A 20318-nucleotide genomic window follows, 5' to 3' on the forward strand; every position below is an offset into this window, starting at 1 on the left:
GAACTTCCTTACTTAGGTACCTCCCTAGTGACATTTTAGAACATGAAAGATGTAAACAAGATCACTAAATCACCAGAGAAGTGCAGCAAACTAGTTAGTTACAAAAAGAAAAAGACTTGGAATGGTTTCTGACTTTTTATCATCAAACCTGAATGTGACAGTGGAAAGAAATTCATTTTTTTAAGTTGTAAATGAAAATGTTATTCTGTGCCAAACTTTCAAGGGCAAGTTCTAGCTAGACATACATTAGAGATGCATAGACCCAAAAACTGTGTCACTTACCTCCTATAGTTATTGCTCTAGGATGCAATTCAGCAAATTCAAGTTTATTAAAGTGTAAAAAGATTATGCAGGTTTAAGAAATGATGCAAAGCTGGTAAAAAATTAAAATACAGATTTTGAGTGTTCAGGCATAAACACTAATGAAACAGAGTTTATAGAAGAAAGTAAAAATGAACACATATCCAATATTTATAAAACAGTAATGATAAATTAGATGCAGACAAAAATGTGGGTTTGCATTTCTTAGCTTATATCATGAAAACTGGAGATATACTGTTTTAGTTTGATGACTATATATTAATTATAAACTAGATGTAATATACAACTAAATTATATTTTATAATTATGTATAGCTATAAATATATTATTTGCATAAATGTAATTAATATAATTTATATGAAAGTATAGGATATATTTTATTACATTATTTTAATTTTTATTTATATGTTAATAATGTATTAAAATATATATGCTTTATTAAGTACTGATAGGGGTAATTTTCAAGATTATTAAAATTAACTAAATAGAGTTTAAATTGGAGACCTCCATCAAATCCCACATCTCAGAGCTCATGGAATTCTCTGGAAGAGGAAGTAGAATCATTGTAATAGCCAGACGGGATGAAGGACAAGGCCCTCTAAATCAACCAAGCAAGACACATAAGAACTCACAGAGACTGAAGCAAAAATAATAGGGCTTATATCTACACAAGACCTTTGCTCTATACATTAGCCTAGCATTTTTGTGGGATCTCTGACTGTGAGAATGAGTGGGTCTCTGTCTCTTTTGCCTGCTCTTGATACTCTTCTCCTTGCCATGTCCAACTTCAATATGAGCTTTTGCTTCATCTTATTATATTTTTGTCATGTTCAATTGTTGTCTCTTAGAAAACTCTTTGTGACAGGCAGGAGCCACAGAGCTTCTGAGGCAGCCCCCTTTTCGGGCTCCAGACATTCGGGCACCTTCCCTGCAAGAGGATAGGTGTCTGCCCGGCCCTGGAGGGCTTTGCCTGAGCATCTGCAGGAGACATCTTGGATCCCAGACTCCACTGAGACTAGTCTGCACAGGTGAGAGTGTGTACTACAGAAGCTAACAGCTTCTGGGACAGGTTCTGTTTTGGGCCTTCATCATCTGCCAGGAGGCAAGTCTGAATGCCAGATATCTGTGCACCTTCCCTGAAAGAGGAGAGCCTGCCTGCAGAGAGTGCTCTGACCACTGAAACTCAGGAGAGAGCTAGTCTCCCCCAGTATGGTGGTAGAGAATAACAGAATCACTAGAGGAACAAGCTCTAACCAGAGACAACTATAACAACTGACTCCAGAGGTTACCAGATGGCGAAAGGCAAACATAAGAATCTTACTAACAAAAACCAAGATAACTCACCATCATCAGAACCCAGTACTCCCACCTCAGCCAGTTCAGGGCACCCCAACACATTCAAAAACATAGACCTGGATTTAAAGGCATATCTCATGATGATGGTAGAAGACATCAAGAAGGTCTTTAATAACTCACTTAAAGAAATACAGGAGAACACATCCAAACACATGATGAAAATGAACAAAACCATACTAGACCTAAAAATGGAAGTAGACCCAATAAAGAAAACCCAAAGTGAGGCAATTCTGAAAATAGAAACCTAGGAAAGAAGTCTATAACCATACATGGTAGCATCAACAACAGAATACAAGAGATGGAAGAGAGAAACTCAGGTGCAGAAGAGTCCATAGAGAACATTGGCACAACAATCAAAGAAAATACAAAATGCAAAAAGATCCTAACTCAAAACATCCAGGAAATCCAGGACACAATGAGAAGACCAAACCTATGGATAATAGGAGTAGATGAGAATGAAGATTTTCTACTTAAAGGGCCAGCAAATATCTTCAAAAAATTATAGAAGAAAACTTCCCAAACTTAAAGAAAGAGATGCCCATGAACATCCAAGAAGCCTACAGAACTCCAAATAGACTGGACCAGAAAAGAAATTCCTCCCAACACATAATAATCAGAACAACAAATGCACTAAATAAACATAGAATATTAAAAGCAGTAAGGGAAAAAGGTCAAGTAACATATAAAGGCAAATCTATCAGAATTACACCAGATTTTTCACCAGAGACTATGAAAGCCAGAAGATCCTGGACAGATGTTATACAGACACTAAGAGAACACAAATGCCAGCCCAGGCTACTATACCCAGCCAAACTTTCAATTACTGTAGATGGAAAAACCAAAGTATTCCATGACCAAACCACATTCACACATTATCTTTCCACAAATCCAGCCCTTCAAAGGATAATAACAGAAAAAAACAAAACAAAACAAAACAAAACAAAAAAAACAATGCAAGGACAGACACCACATCCTAGAAAAAACAAGAAAGAAATACTTCAACTAACCAAAAAGAAGACAGCCACAAAACAGAATGCCTATGTTAACAATAAAAATAATAGGAAGCAACAATTACTTTTCTTATTATCTCTTAATATCAATGGACTCAACTCCCCAGTAAAAAGACATAGACTAACAGACTGGCTCCACAAACAGGACCCAACATTTTGCTGCTTACAGAAAACCCATCTCAGGGAAAAAGACAGACACTACTTCAGAATGAAAGGCTGGAAAAAATTTTCTAAGCAAATGGTCTGAAGAAACAAGCTGGAGTAGCCATTCTAATATCTAATAAAATCAACTTCCAACCCAAAGTCATCAAAAAAGACAAGGAGGGGCATTTCATACTCATCAAAGATAAAATCTTCCAAAAGGAACTCTCAATTTTGAATATCTATGCTCCAAATACAAGGGCATCCACATTCATTAAAGAAACTTTAGTAAAGCTCAAAGCATACATTTTACCTCACACAATAATTGTGCGAGACTCAACACACCACTTTCACCAATGGACAGATCCTGGAAACAGAAACTAAACAGGGACACAGTGAAACTAACAGAAGTTATGAAACAAATGGACTTAACAGATATCTACAGAACATTTTATCCTAAAACAAGAGGATATACCTTCTTCTCAGCACCTCATGGTTCCTTCTCCAAAATTGACCACATAATTAGTCACAAAACAAGCCTTAACAGATACAAAAATATTGCAATTGTCCAATGCATCCTATCATATCACCATGGATTAAGGCTGATATTCAATAACAAAATAAATAATAGAAAGCCAACATTCATGTGGAAACTGAAAAACACTCTTCTCAATGATACCTTGGTCAAGGAAGGAATAAAGAAAGAAATTAAGGACTTTTTAAGAGTTTAATGAAAATGAAGCCACAACATACCCAAACTTATGGGACACAATGAAAGCATTTCTAAGAGCATTTCATAGCTCTGAGTGCCTCCAAAAGGAAACTAGAGAGAGCACACACTAGCAGCTTGACAAAATACCTAAAAGCTCTAGAACAAAAGGAAGCAAATTCACCCAAGAGGAGTAGATGTCAAAACATAATCAAACTCAGGGGTGAAATCAACCAAGTGGAAACAATTAGAACTATTCAAAGAATCAAACAAACAAGGAGCTGGTTCTTTGAGAAAATCAACAAGATAGATAAACCCTTAGCCAGACTCACTAGAGGGCACAGGGAAAGCATCCTAATTAACAAAATCAGAAATGAAAAGGGAGACATAACAACATATCCTGAAGAAATCCAAAACACCATCATATCCTTCTATAAAAGGCTACACTCAACAAAACTGGAGAACCTGGATGAAATGGCCAAGTTTCTAGACAAATACCAGGTACCAAAATTAAATCAAGATCAGGTTAATGATCTAAACAGTCCCATATCCCCTAAAGAAATAGGAGCAGTCATTAATAGTCTCCCAACCAAAAAAAGCACAGGACCAAATGGGTTTAGTGCAGAGTTCTATTAGACCTTCAAAGAAGATCTAATCCCAGTTCTTCACAAATGATTCCACAAAATAGAAGCAGAAGGTAATGTACCCAACTCATTCTATGAAGCCACAATTACTCTGATACCTAAACTACAAAAATACCCAACAAAGATAGAGAATTTCAGACCAATTTCCCTTATGAATATCGATGCAAAAACCCTCAATAAAGTTCTTGCTAACCGAGTCCAAGAACACATCAAAACAATCATCCACCCTGACCAAGTAGGTTTCATCCCAGAGATTCAGGGATGATTCAATATACGGAAATCCATCAACGTAATCCAGTATATAAACAAAGTCAAAGACAAAAACACATGATCAACTCCTTAGATGCTGAAAAAGCATTTGACAAAATCCAACACCCAATCATGATAAAAGTCTTGGAAAGATCAGGAATTCAAGGCCCATACCTAAGTATGATAAAAGCAATCTACAGCAAACCAGTAGCCAACATCAAAGTAAATTGTGAAAAGCTGGAAGCAATCCCACTAAAATCAGGGACTAGAAAAGGCTGACCACTTTCTCCCTACCTATTCAACATTGTACTTGAAGTCCTAGCCAGAGCAATTCGACAACAAAAGGAGATCAAGGGGATACAAATTGGAAAGGAAGAAGTCAAAATATCACTTTTTGCAGATGATATGATAGTATATATAAGTGACCCTAAAAATTCCACCAGAGAACTCCTAAGCCTAATATACAGCTTCAATGGAGTAGCTGGATATAAAATTAACTCAAACAAGTCAATGGCCTTTCTCTACACAAAGGATAAACAGGCTGAGAAAGAAATTAGGGAAACAACACCCTTCTCAGTAGTCACAAATAATATAAAATACCTTGGCATGACTCTAACTAATGAAGTAAAAGATCTGTATGATGAGAACTTCAAGTCTCTGAAGAAAAATTTAAAGAAGATCTCAGAGGATGGAAAGATCTCCCATGGTCATGGATTGGCAGGATCAACATTGTAAAAATGGTTATCTTGCCAAAAGCAATCTACAGATTCAATGCAATCCCCATCAAAATTCCAACTCAATTCTTCAAAGGATTAGAAAAGGCAATCGGCAGATTCATGTGGAATAACAAAAAACGTAGGACAGCAAAAACTCTTCTCAAGGATAAAAGAACCTCTGGTGGAATCACCATGCCTGACCTAAAGCTGTAATACAGAGCAATTTTGATAAAAACTGCATGGTACTGGTATAACGACAGACAAGTAGACAAATGGAATAGAATTGAATACCGAGAAATGAACCCACACACCTATGGTCACTTGATCTTTGACAAGGGAGCGAAAACCATCCAGTGGAAAAAAGACAATGTTTTCAACAAATGGTGCTGGCACAACTGGCAGTTATCATGTAGAAAAATGCGAATTGGTTCATTCCTATCTCCTTGTACTAAGGTCAAATCTAAGTGGATTAAGAAACTCCACAGAAAACCAGAGACACTGAAACTTATAGAGGAGAAAGTAGGGAAAAGCCTCAAAGATATGGGTACAGGGGAAATATTCCTGAATAGAACAGCAATGGCTTGTGCTGTAAGATCTAGCATAGACAAATGGGACCTCATAAAATTGCAAAGCTTCTGTAAGGCAAAAGACACTGTCAATAAGACAAAAAGTCCACCAACAGATTGGGAAAGAATCTTTACTGATCCTCAATCAGATAGGGGACTAATATCTAATATATATAAAGAACTCAAGATGGTGGACTCCAGAAAATCAAATAACCCCATTAAAAATGGGGCTCAGAGCTATACAAAGAATTCTCACCTGAGGAATACCAAATGGCTGAGAAGCACCTGAAAAAATGTTCAACAACCTTAATCATCAGGGAAATGCACATCAAAACAACCCTGAGATTTCATCTCACAGTAGTCAGAATGGCTAAGATCAAAACTTCATGTGACTGCAGATTCTGGTTGTGATTGTGGAGAAAGAGGATGTGGAGAAACAACTCCATTGTTGGTGGGATTGCAAGCTTGTACAACCACTCTGGAAATCAGTGTGGAGGTTCCTCAGAAAATTGGACATAATACTACGGGAGGATACCGTAATCCCTCTCCTGGGCATATATCCAGAAGATGTCCCAACTGGTAAGAAGGACACATGCTCCACTAAGTTCATAGCAGTCTTATTTATAATAGCCAGAAGCTGGAAAGAACCCAGATGCCCCTCAACAGAGGAATGGATACAGAAAATGTGGTACATATACACAATGGAGTACTATTCAGCTATTAAAAAGAATGAATTTATGAAATTCCTAGGCAAATGAATGGACCTGGAGGGCATCATCCTGAGTGAGGTAATCCAATCACCAACGAACTCACACAATATGTACTCACTGATGCAATTTGCTAAACACATGAAACTCAAGAACGAAGACCGAAGTGTGGACACTTTGCCCTTTCTTAGAATTGGGAACAAAACACCCATGGAAAGAGTTACAGAGACAAAGTTTGGAGATGAGACGAAAGGATCGACTATCTATTGACTGCCATATCCGTGGATCCATCCCATAATCATCCTCCAAACGCTGACACCATTGTATACACTAGCAAGCTTTTGCTGAAAGGACCCAGATATAGCTGTCTCTTGAGAGACTAGGCTGGGGCCTAGCAAACACATAAGTGGGTGCTCCAGTCAGCTATTGGATGGATCACAAGGCCCCCAATGGAGGAGCTAGAGAAAGTAACCAAGGAGCTAAAGGAATCTGCAACCCTATAGGTGGAGCGACAATATGAACTAACCAGTACCCCGCTTAGCTCATTTCTCTAGCTGCATGTGTATCAAAAGATCGCCTAGTAGGCCACCAGTGGAAAGAGAGGCCCCTTGGTCGTGTAAACATTATCTGCCTCAGTACAGGTGAACACCATGGTCAAGAAGTGGGAGTGGGTGGGTGGGGGGTGTAGGTGGGGGAGCGGGTGGGGGACTTTTGGGATAGTATTGGAAATGTAAATGAAATAAATACCTAATTAAAAAAACAAAATAAAAAAATCTGTTTGCTCCTTATGAGATATAAAAAGGGAGTGGATCCAGGAGGGAGGGCAGGGAGGGAGGAAATAGAAGGAGTAGAGGAATGAAAAACTATAATCAGAATGTACATTAGCAAAAGAATCTAGTTTCAAAATAAATAAAATTTCACACACAAAGATCATTTAATATTTGTTCTTTTCAACTGAGTCACTTCACTTAATAATGACCTTCTATTCAGTCCACATTGTAACAAATGACAGAATTTCATTGTTTTATATCAGTGAATAAGATTCCATACATGCCATAGTTTGTTACCCACTTATATGTCCGTAAGTACTGTGGTGGTTTGAATGAGAAATGTCCCGTATAGGCTGAGGTATGTATGTATGTATGTATGTATGTATGTATGTATGTATGTATGTATTTTCACCTTGACTACTGTTCTTCCTCCACTTCCCCCTCCCAATGGTCCCTTCCCCCATTCTTCCTCCCCTTCTCTTTGAGAGAGTAGAGGTTCCCCCGCCCTGATATTTAAATGCATGGTCTCCAATTGATGATGCTGTTTGGGAAGGTATAGAAAATACAGCCCGGCTGGAGAAAGTATGTCACCAGGAGTCGACTTTGAGCTTTGATAGCCTTGCCCTCCTTGTTAGCTGACCTTGCTCTATTCTTGAAGTTGAGGATATGTGCTTTCAGTTTCCTGCTCCTGCTGCTGTCCTCCATGCCATGAGAAGTCTTACTCCTCTGGAACTGTATGCCCAAATAAACCCTTCTTTCTTAAAAAATAAAATTTCCTAAATAGAAATCAAATGATAAAAATATACAAATAAATTTCAACAAATGAATCTGATGAAGAGTGGTTACACAGGCTATTTTATTATCTTTTATATATTTATTTTGTTTAATTTACCCATTATATGTATTTAGAAACAAAACATAGGCTTTGGACAACACGATTATCTGGCTTTGAATTAGTCTACTTGTTTTTTTGAATATTCTCTTCAGGAATTTTTAATGTATTTTGTGATTTAAAAAAAAAATATTAAAAGTAGTTTTTCCCCTCACATAATCTATCCATGGAATACATAATTTAAATATGTCTTAATGGTTAGTTTTGTGCCAAAAGGACATTTAAGAAGGACATTTAAAAGGAACATTTAAAGGACATTATAAAAGGGCATTTAAAAGTCTCTAACAAACAAACATCATTCGCTCTCCTCCCAAGATTAAGCATCTAAGTAGAAACAAAACAACTGAAGGAACCTGCACTTGAGCTGTGATACTCTTGAAATTCTAAGAAGCTTTCTTCTTTGGTTATGCACAATACTGAGTTTGATTTTATATGATTTTGAATTACTAATGCCTCAATGTTTTGGTTTGACATACATATATTATTTATTTGCAAAGAAGAGGTTTACGTAATATTTGGGGAAAACATCGTTAAAATGTGACTTCTGATGTTCCACAACAGAAGAATGGATACAGAAAATGTGGTTCATTTGCATAATGGACTACTACTATTCAACTATTAAGAATGAGGACATCATGCAGGCAAATGGATGGAACTAGAAAATATCAGACCCAAAGGACATGCATGGTATGTACTCACTAAATAAGTGGATATTAGGCCAAAAAACTATAGAATATCTAAGATACAATCCACAGAACTCAAGAAGGCTAACAAGCCGAAGCGCCCAAGTGAGGATGCCTCTATCCCAATTGGAAGGGAGAAGAGAGCAATCATTGGGCAGAAGGAAGTGGGAACATGGTGGGAGAGAGGACAGTGAGGGGAAAAGGGTAAACATGATCAGGTATTGTAGAGGAAACAGGAGTGAAGCCCTGAAGGACAGCAGAAAGAATGGAATCAGGCAACCTCGGGAGGTAGGAGGTGGGAGGATCCTCTAAAATATACCAGAGATCTGGGAGGTGAGAGACACTCAGAGGGAGGGACCTTAGATGAAATGCCTAACAGTGGTGAGCAGGAACTTGTATAGCCTACCTACAAGAGATCTCTCAGACACTGATCCACCAACTAGGCAGCATCCACCAGCTGATATGAAGGCCCCTGACACATAGACAGCAGAAGACCGCCTGCCTGATCTTTCCTCAGTGAAAGAAGATGCACCTAACCCTTGAGAGACTTGAGGCCCCAGGAAGTGGGGAGGTCTGGTAGGGTGGGGGTGGAGGTGTGTGTACATCCTCTTGGAAGCAGGGGAGGAGGAATGGGATGAGGAACTGTTGGACAGGGAGGGAGATAACAACTGGACTGTAAGAGAGATTAAAGAATGATAACAATTTAAAAATAAAACAGGAATATTTAAAGGAGATTTAAGGGAGCATTTAAAGGACTTAAACAAACAAACAAACAAACAAACAAACAAACACCATTCTCCTCACCAAGATTAAGCATTTAAGAAGAAAACAAAACAACTGAAGGAACCTGCACTTGAGCTGTGATACTCTTGAAATTCTAGGAAGCTTCATTCTTTGGCTATGTGCAAAACTGAGTTTGAGTTTTATATGTTTTTGAGTTACTAATGTCTCAATGTTTAGGTGTGATATGCATATATTATTTATTTGCAAATAAAAGGTTTATAATGTATTTGGGAAAAGAGTCTTCAAAATGTGACTTTCTTTGTTGAATTATGATAGCTCAAAGAGGTATGAGAAACAAGAATTCAATAAAGAAGTTATTTTGATAATTATTTGACAAATGAGGCAAACTTGAACTTTGGAGCAGATATGAGCTTGAAAACAAGGCCGATGAACTGATTAGAAATTTGTGGAATAACCAGCTCTGTGCTCTTCCATGGGAAGGCTGGATAGGTGGTGACATCAGCTGACAGAGAATACTTAGAAGAGTTTTAGTTTAGGAGAAAGAAAACAAATTATTATTCTTTTTGAAAATTCACATATGATGACCTGTTTTACTTTGGAGTGCTATAAAAAGTCAGCATCAACTAAGCAGTGAGAACACAGAAGAATTTCTGTTTCTCAAAGTCCAGGAGGCATGTCCAACCTGGAAGCACCAGCAGACTCAGTGGCATTGGAGGACTATTTATTGGTTCATAGAAAGGTTGCCTTCTTGCTGTGCTCTCTCATGAAGGAAGTGCACAACTCTACTCTTTCAACATCTTGAGTGGAGATTAACCGTTCATGAAGGAAAATCTTCTTAGGTATCAATGACTTCTCCCAAGATGCTCTTCCCAAGAACCTCAAGACTGAATTGACTTCTTTGAAAGATCCCCTAGAGTCCCAATGGTATTCTCTCCGAAGTCAATTAGCTTTACTCAGATACTTTTCAAACTAATCATTTACTGACCATTGCAAACAATCTTCAGATAAATAAGAAGAATGGTTTGCTTAAAATCAGAAACAATTGTGAATTTACAATGAGAAAGCTGTTTCATGGGTACAAAATGGAGTCTCCTTTCTTTCTCAAAACCGATTATTCCAGTTTACTTTTATATATTGTTCAAAGAAAAAAATGTTTTATGTATACTTTGTACTTTTCACTGTGGATAAAATGTCCCTGCTCTTATGCAACTGACAATCAAAACTAATAGTACATGCCTTCAATCACAGCACTTAAAAGGCAGAGGCAAGTGATCTCTGAGTTTGAGGCTAGCTAGATCTACAGACTGAGTTCCAGGACTACACAGAGATAGCCTATCTTGAATCAAACCAAAATGGAATTTCAACCAATAATTTTAGAGATTTCCTTTACAGATCTCTATTTAAAGATCTATTTTATCTGGACATAACTTTACAGGACACTCAAACATCTAGACAGTCAAGGACTGCAGTCCAGTAAGGCAGGTTTTAGAAGTACAAGGCTGAGTTAAAGAATAGCAATTCATTATAAGTCTTCAGTCTGGTGCTACATTAAGGAAATTATCACAGATGTGGGGATGTGGGGATGTGGGTGACATTTGGGGCTTAGGTTCTTAAAAGTGTATGTCTTATAATACAAAATGTTGGTGTCATTAATATTTTGAGATCCTGAGAAAGTTTTTAATGTTCTGGATTGAAATTAGCTGAATATTGACATTTGCATTAGATATGTAGATTCAGTTTTTAGATATAATCAGTATATATTTTCATCACTTCCCACTCACATTATTGTCCCTCTAAAATAGACTTCCCATTGCAATGTTATACATAGTCCTAACTTTAATCAAAGATTCATTTTATTTATGTGTGGGCTATTTGCAACAATCAATGTATTATTTATTTTAAAATGACTCTTAGAAAATCTACTTAAATTTGGTGATTGTAACTCTAGGATTCTAAGAGATCTTTCAAAGATAAATTACAAGTTTATGGACAAATTAATGGAATTTTTGCTTGAGCGAATTTGGTGGGTGGGGTGGGAATTGTGTTGATGAGATATTGTCCCAACTTTATCATTATTACACAAACATAGATATTTCTCTCCTTGCTTTTCTTCTATATTTCTCTGGCTATGATTGCAAATATATCTTCTCTAAACATTTAGGAAACAGCCTGAACTGAAATTCCTCTTTCAGGTCACAACTTTAAGCATTTACTTCTAGAAAATGCCAAACTGAGCACTAACACCAGATAGGGAAACCACAGCAGTCTGTCCAAATTTAAACATAAAGATTCCTCCAAGAAGGGTCTTTGAGAGCAAGGCTACATGAGGTTTGCATGTTTTGATTTATAGAACCCAAATTGAAATCTGATTCCCTTGGCTTTTCTTTAAGTACCAGGAAGAGAATAATCTAGGCTTTTCCTAGAATTTAACATAATCTCTTTCCAGCTGTATTCTGTGAATCTAAAAACGTTTCAAATGATTAAAATGTAATCTTGCATCTTTAATTCAGCCACAGGACACATGATCAGGGTGCAGCTGAGCTAAATCATATGTGTTATCTTCCAGATAAATGGCCTTTTCTGCAAACTGGGGAGGAGATTTCTGTAACTGAAGATTAAAAAGCAAAATGTCCAGCTTCTATTTTCAAGTTGATGTTTTTGTTAAACCTTTTTGTTTTTATAAACTTGGTTTTTATTGGCTTATACAGAATGGCACATACTAAACAATTTTAACAGTTGAATTGTGATGGCAGTCTTGTACTGTAGCTACACTGCAGAGTATGTAACTCCAGGTAATAAATCCACATTATTAATGTTAAGGTCCAATAAGCTGGTCTTTTATAACTTATATCAAATTTTCGACTATTACTTGACATAAAAACTGGTGCATTGAAAAAATGGGACAATCAGGGAATGCTTCAGGTTATAAATGGTGTGTGTTTTCATCTTTGGAGTATCAGAGAAGCTACTTTAATGAAGTTTTCAAAATCAAACAAGGAACGGAATTAACCAATAATTTAATTTGAGTTAATATAAGAATAAACCTTAAATCTTCGTGGTTTCAGGGAATATGAAACATTCAACTCTTGAGCAGATTTAACCTAATGTAGCTCAATTATAGGAGTTTGTTTTTAAACACTTTAGTGAAATTAACATTTTGAACATGAGTAAAGAGTACTTAGGGACATACAAATAGAATAAAACTTAAAAAATCTTGATGTATACCTATAAAAATGTTTAAGTTGCATTTATCTTTAAAATGTCTATAGACAAACAATTCCAAATATTATTTCATGTGTATACCTACAACCTTATGGATAAGGAAAGATTTTTATTTTACTTGACTTTTAATTAAATTTTGTATGTGGTAGTGGTAGTAGTTACAAATATATTATTTGTTGCATAAAAGATGTTGGCATGATATTTAGAATAGTTCAGAATCTCCTTATCAAATAGATATATTCACAAAAATAAACAATAGCTAATATCACAGACTATATCTTCAATAAATTTACATGAATAAACCATTACTGGATGCTTGGGTCTAACTAAAACAACATTAAGATTTATGTGATTTCAGATCTGGCTGCATTGCTCCCTGAATAAAAGCACTTCTTTTCAAGCCTGATGATTGGAGTTGGATCTCCAGGACCTACATGGTAGGAGCAGAGAACTGATTCTTGAAATGGGTTCTCTTATCTTCACATGTATCATGTATACTGTGGCAGTCCCCCTGCCTTGGTACATACGCGCATGTGCACGTGCACACACAGACACACAGACACACAGACGACACACAGACAGACAGACACCCACACCCACACCCACACACCACAAATGTGTATGTGTTTTAGACAGAATTGCATGCTTTCAAGAAGTCTACAAGAAATAGCTGGACAGTAAGTTAAGTAACATTCAAACGGCCTGCAGAGCTCTGGAACACATCACCACCCTTTATTGTAAGAGTCTGGTGGTAAATCCTGAGTTATCCTACTGAGAGGAGACCTACAAAGGCTTAGCTTTGTAAAACAAAACAAAACAAAACAAAACAAAACAAAACAAAACAAAACAAAACAAAACAAAACAAAACAAAAAACCCAAAAAACTAACTAATGGGTATCCTTAAAATTTTAACATATATTAAATTGTTCTATTCCCAGTGAATTCTTTTTTTTTTTTTTTTTTTTTTTTTTTGGTTTTTCGAGACAGGGTTTCTCTGTATAGCCCTGGCTGTCCTGGAACTCACTTTGTAGACCAGGCTGGCCTCGAACTCAGAAATCTGCCTGCCTCTGCCTCCCGAGTGCTGGGATTAAAGGCATGCGCCACCACGCCTGGCTTCCCAGTGAATTCTTGTGATTAATTAATCTGAACTCATTTTTCAGACAAAGCATGAAGTAAAATTGTTGTTTGTACAGTTTGCACTGGGAGATGTGACGCAACCCAGATGGCATTACTCAGTACATTACATTACGAGAGGGCCACCCCCATCCTTAGTTTCAAAACCCCAAATGTAAAGTTCTCAGCCAAAACATACCACTTTGAGAAACAGTTCAGGAAGGATTTAATGAGAAGGGAGGTAGATGCACAAATATGGAAAGGGCTAACTAATATTAAAGATATTAGAAAACATTTATATGGAAAGCTACTACTCTAGAAGATTCTAAAACCATACATACATACACATACATAGGAAGAATTTAGTTGAATTTTTGACATAACAATGCAACAATGCCCCAACTGGTTATCACAGGACAAGTATAAAGCCCAGTGCCAGGAAAGGGTTATCTCGTTTGATATTGTTAGAAAATGAAGTTCCTTACACCCTCTTATATTATGCTATAACCATGGCTCTTCATTATCCTCTAGAATTTGACAGTGATACCTTATTGTTCTAGACAGCACACACTTGAGTCCTAAAGCATCAAGCTGATACTCACCAAGATGGTTTATCCCTACTCACTAGCTTATAGAGTGTTGAAAGATGCTATGTATGCTACTGGAGGAAAAGGGGAATCACTGGTCTTACTCAAGAGTGTATTCTTCAAGATACATGAGTGATCAACCTCACAAGAGATGCTCAATAATACAATAGTGGCACTAATGTCATAGGAGTCAACAACCATTTTCTGGTCAAATTCAAGGCCCCATGATATATTTCCAAACTTAAACTCATACATGGCACTATTATTAGTGTCAAGAACCTGTGGCTAAATGTGTTGTTCATTCAAGGAGAGAAACTACTATTGTTTCTATGCTAAATGAACTTATTGCTTTATGTATACATTAGTCATCCCTCACCAGGGAAGCTTCTTTATGCAATAGACAGTAATCTCTTAATACAGAAATCCACACTGATCATGTTGTAGAGAATAAGACACTACATAATGCTGACACCCTAAATGTGACTCATGCAAATTGTTCTCTGACATGCACATGTGTCTTGGTGTCTACTAGCATGTGTACATACATGTATTTGCACACAGACACATACACACACTAAATGTTTAAGTAAATAAAATTAAATAAATGTAAAAAGAAAAGTACATTGCGGATTTGTGAGAAATGACTCAGGAAGAATAAGTTCTTGAGTGATCTTTAAATAATCAAAAATCCTTCAAATGTCTTCACAAATATATGCAGTCATATCACGAAAAACATAGAATACAAAATTGTCAAAAATATCAGAGTAAGACTTTATTCATAAGACACTATAGTAATATCCCCACCTGGGGATCCTTCCCATATACAACCACCAAACCCAGGCACTATTGTGGATACCAACAAAAGCTTGTTGACAGGAGCCTGATATAGCTGTCTCCTGAGAGGGTCTGCCAGGGCCTGACAAATACAGAAGTGAATGCTCACACTCATCCATTGGACAGAGCACAGGGTCCCCAATGAAGGAGCTAGAGATAGGACCCAAGAGCTAAAGGGGTTTGCAGCCCCATAAGAGGAACAACAATATGAACTAACCAGTAACCTCAGAGCTCCCTGGGACTAAACCACCAACCAAAACAAACAAACAAAAAAAAACCCACATGGTGGGATTCATGGCTCTAGCTGCATATCTAGCAAAGGATGGCCTAGTCGATCATCAATGGGAGGAGAGGATCGTGGTCCTGTGAAGGTTCTATACCCCAGTATAGGGGAATGCCAGGGCCAGGAAGTGGGAGTGGTGGGTTGTTATGCAGGGGGAGGGGGAGGTGACAGGGAGTTTTCAAAGGGGAAACCAGGAAAGGGGATAACATTTGAAATGTAAATAAAGAAAATATCTAATTTAAAAAAAAAGAAAAAAAGAAAAAGAAAATCATGGCAGCAATTGCAATATAGTAAGGACCATCCAGAGACTGCCCCACCCAGGGATTCATCCCATAAACAACCACCAAACCTAGACACTGTTGCATATGCCAGAAAGATTTTGCTGACAGGACCCTGATATAGCTCTCTCTTGTGAGGCTATGCCAGTGCCTGGAAAATACAGAAGTGGATGCTCACAGTCATCTATTGGATGGATCACAGGGCCCCTAATGAAAGAGCTAGAGAAAGTACCAAGATGCTAAAGGGATCTGCAACCCTATAGGAGGAACAACAATAGAAACTAACCATAACCCCCAGAGCTGTGTCTCTAGTTGCTTATGTAGCAGAGGATGGCCTAGTCAGCCATCAATGGGAGAAGAGGCCCTTGATCTTGCGAAGATCATGTGTACAGGGGAATGCCAGGGCCAGAAAGCAGGAGTGGGTGGGTTGAGGAGCAGGGCTGGGGGAGGGTGTAGGGGACTTTGGGAATAGCATTTGAAATGTAAATGAAGAAAATATATAATAAAAAGATATATGTATATATTATACAATAAATGAATTTATTGTGTATTAAAAATAAGACTTTTATATGTATCTTAGTTATTTTTGTAACTTTTTCATAAGAAATGTACTAAAAATGATTATAACATGAATGACTACAAAGGAATTTTCCAGTGACTATTGGATATTTTTTTTCTTTAGAACTAAAATCAATTTGGAGAGATGGAAGTTATAAAATAGAAGCTGAATGAGTTTACATATACCCTTATGGAGAGTAAATGGGAGTTAAACTCTATATCATTAGAAACCTTGTCCATTGGAAATCCCCTGGAATCTATGAGAGTTACTCTAGCAAAGTCTCGTAGTAATGAGGGATATGGAGCCTGAACTAGTCATTTTTTATAATTAGGTAAAGCTCCTAGCACTGGGACCTGGGACATCAACCCAACCATAAAACTTTCTACCTACAACAAGCAGCCTCGCCTACAAGGCATGCTGGAGCAATGATGGAAGAGAACTTGTGGGAGTGGCCAACTCATGACTGATCCCAAGACAGAGCCCATGCCTGACACTGCCTGGAGGACTAGGAATCAGAGGCTGGATACTCCAGAGATCTAGGATAGAAGTAATCCGACTGATACTCCTCTGTACTCATAGGGCAGTGCCTAGCCCAGTTGTCGTCAGAGGGGTTTCACAGTACAACCAGTGGGAACAGATATAGAGACCCACAGCCAAACCATATGTGGAAACAGGGGAACCCTGTAGAAGAGAGAGCAGAGGATTGTTGAAGACCAAAAGCATCACAAAAAATACTGGGGATTTTAATTTTGTAATAAGTGGTAATAGCTAACATGTGCATCCAAATCACTTAGTGGTAACTCATGAAAATATATTACAAGATACACCAGGAAAAGACAATATAAAAAATAACACAAAAAATTTTCCCCTCCTATACCTTGCACTAACAAAGACATTAGAGGAATGTTATATTTTTGAAGTTTATTGCTGTAGAAAAATTATTTGCATTATTTGATTATAAAATTAAAGGTAGTCTATTTTCAATATCTAAATCAATTATCTATTGCTCTTTCTGTGGTTTTCATCTATGTTTTCTTTCTGAATATTATAGCCACTTTTTTTTGGAAAACCAGAATAAAATTTATTTTATTTATTTATTTATTTATTTATTTATTTATTTATTTAATTTATTAGGTATTTTCCTCATTTACATTTCCAATGCTATCCCCAAAAGTCCCCCATACCCTCCCGCCCCATTCCCTTACCCACCCACTCCCACTTCTTGGCCCTGGCATTCCCCTGTACTGGGGCATATAAAGTTTGCAAGTCCAATGGGCCTCTCTTTCCAGTGATGGCCGACTACGCCATCTTTTGATACATATGCAGCTAGAGTCAAGAGCTCAGGGTACTGGTTAGTTCATAATATTGTTCCACCTATAGGGTTGCAGATCCCTTTAGCTCCTTGGGTATTTTCTTTAGCTCCTCCATTGGGGGCCCTGTGATCCATCCAATAGCTGACTGTGAGCATCCACTTCTGTGTTTGCTAGGCCCCGGCATAGTCTCACAAGAGACAGCTATATCAGGGTCCTTTCAGCAAAATCTTGCTAGTGTATGCAATGGTGTTAGCGTTTGGAGGCTGATTATGGGATGGATCCCTAGATATGGCAGTCTCTAGATGGTCCATCTTTTTGTCTCAGCTCCAAACTTTGTCTCTGTAACTCCTTCCATGGGTGTTTTGTTCCCAATTCTAAGAAGGGGCAAAGTGTCCACACTTTGGTCTTCATTCTTCTTGAGTTTCTTGTGTTTTGCAAATTGTAACTTATATCTTGGGTATTCTAAGTTTCTGGGCTAATATCCACTTATCAGTGAGTACATATCATTTGAGTTCTTTTGTGATTGGGTTACCTCACTCAGGATAATGCCCTCCAGTTACAACCACTTGCCTAGGAATTACATAAATTCATTCTTTTTAATAGCTGAGTAGTATTCCATTGTGTAAATATACCACATTTTTTGTATCCATTCCTTTGTTGAGGGGCATCTGGGTTCTTTCCAGCTTCTGGCTATTATAAATAAGGCTGCTATGAACATAGTGGAACATGTTTCTTTCTTACTAGTTGGAACATCTTCTGGATATATGCCCAGGAGAGGTATTGTGGGATCCTCTGGTAATACCATGTCCAATTTTCTGAGAAAATGCCAGACTGATTTCCAGAGTGGTTGTACAAGCTTGCAATCCCACCAACAGTGGAGGAGTGTTCCTCTTTCTCCACATCCTTGCCAGTATCTGCTGTCACCTGAATTTTTGATCTTAGCCATTCTGACTGGTGTGAGATGGAATCTCAGTGTTGTTTTTAAAGCTTTTCCCATTACACATAATAATCACAAAATATTTGAGCCTTTCATTCATTCATCATGGCTTGTTTACAGCTCAACTAAACATCCATTTGAACTCAGACTTCTCTCAATGTACAGTTACTAAGATGTGTATTTCCCTTGCTATAATTCCCTGATATGAAGGCCATCCACTCATCACTTCTGGATTGCAGTATGTCACAGGGTTAAAGACAGCCAGATATTCTCCTTGAATAGTGTTGTTGGAAATAGGATTGGGACAAACTGATTTTTAGAGTTTGTAATTACAGTGAGATTGGGAAGGAGCATAGCATAGTGTAAGCGATAGTACCTCTGGTAGCAAATAAATAACTGTGTTTATGCCACTGCTTACTAATGCTAAGACCTGCCTTACTCTCTGAGACCAGCTGGTGTGAAGGGATCTGTGCATGATTTGTAGGATGACTCATAGTTAGTGTTTGCCATCAATGCTTAGAACACTCTTAATCTTTACTTTACATCAAATGTGCCTTTGCATAAACAGAATTTCAACTTTCCTTCTCTAAAACTGTCTTGTTTCTCTTTCTGTTATCTGATTTTGATCATATTTATCATCATGTTTATGCTGATATGTAAAACACATTCATTCACAAATCTGGTGGTGATATGAATAAGGATTATATTAATTCACAGTTTTCCATACAATTTTTCTATGCCAAGGTAAAAAGATGTGGAATTGTCCTTTAACTATACATATTTTAAGCTACTTTTTATTAATAAATGTTTCTTTAGAAAGGGCCATATTAGATCTCACAAGAAGAAGTTTTGAGGTTGGTTTCTTCTAGACCTCAAGGAGGTTAAGAGCTAAGAGCAAGAGAGAGGTAGACTTGGAGGGTGCATAATGAGGTGTACAGCAAGGTCCAGGCATGCTTGGTCAGTGTTTTGACTTGCAGTTTCAATGAATTTTCTCCTACCTTTTAATAACTTTGCATCACCCCTTTGCCTGACTTCTACTTCTCCTAGTCACTAGTAATAGCTCCTGGCACTTAAAAGCTTTGTCCTGGCAATGCCTTGAGTAAAGGAAATAGATTATTTACTTACAGGCACAACAGGGAAGTTGAACATTTGAATCCACACTGGTTATGACAGCATGCACCAGATTTACATAAGATCAAACCAAACAACTTAATACCATAGAGGGTAGAGGTTCTGTGAGGTCCTTGCTCCATTGCCAGGAATAGAGGATGGTCTTGGTAACCTGGGAGGTTAAAGGGATTGGGAGGTACCCTGTTCAGATGAGACATATATATTTTTTATTTATTCCACACAAAAGACAATAGGTAAAATAATGCTGGTGGATATTCAAGCAGATGCCACACATGTCAGCACATATGGGTCACACACAGGCATCCAAAGGCATACACACAGAGAGATCAAGGCACAGGCCACACGGGGTTAGGCATATAGACTTATAATAAGATATATACAGGCTGGCTGTAATAATATCTACAGAATCATCTAAAAATGACACTTGGGTTATGTAATAGATGATATCACTATTTACTTTGCACTGACTCATATTGGAGATCCATATTGGTGCTGTGCTCTCTGAACCTTATAGCTATTTTCAACAACTGAGGAGCTATTGGCAATCTATAGT

Source organism: Mus caroli, unplaced genomic scaffold, assembly GCF_978045245.1.
Source record: "Mus caroli unplaced genomic scaffold, Mus_caroli_1 scaffold_4, whole genome shotgun sequence".
In the NCBI taxonomy this organism is placed as follows: Eukaryota; Metazoa; Chordata; class Mammalia; order Rodentia; family Muridae; genus Mus; species Mus caroli.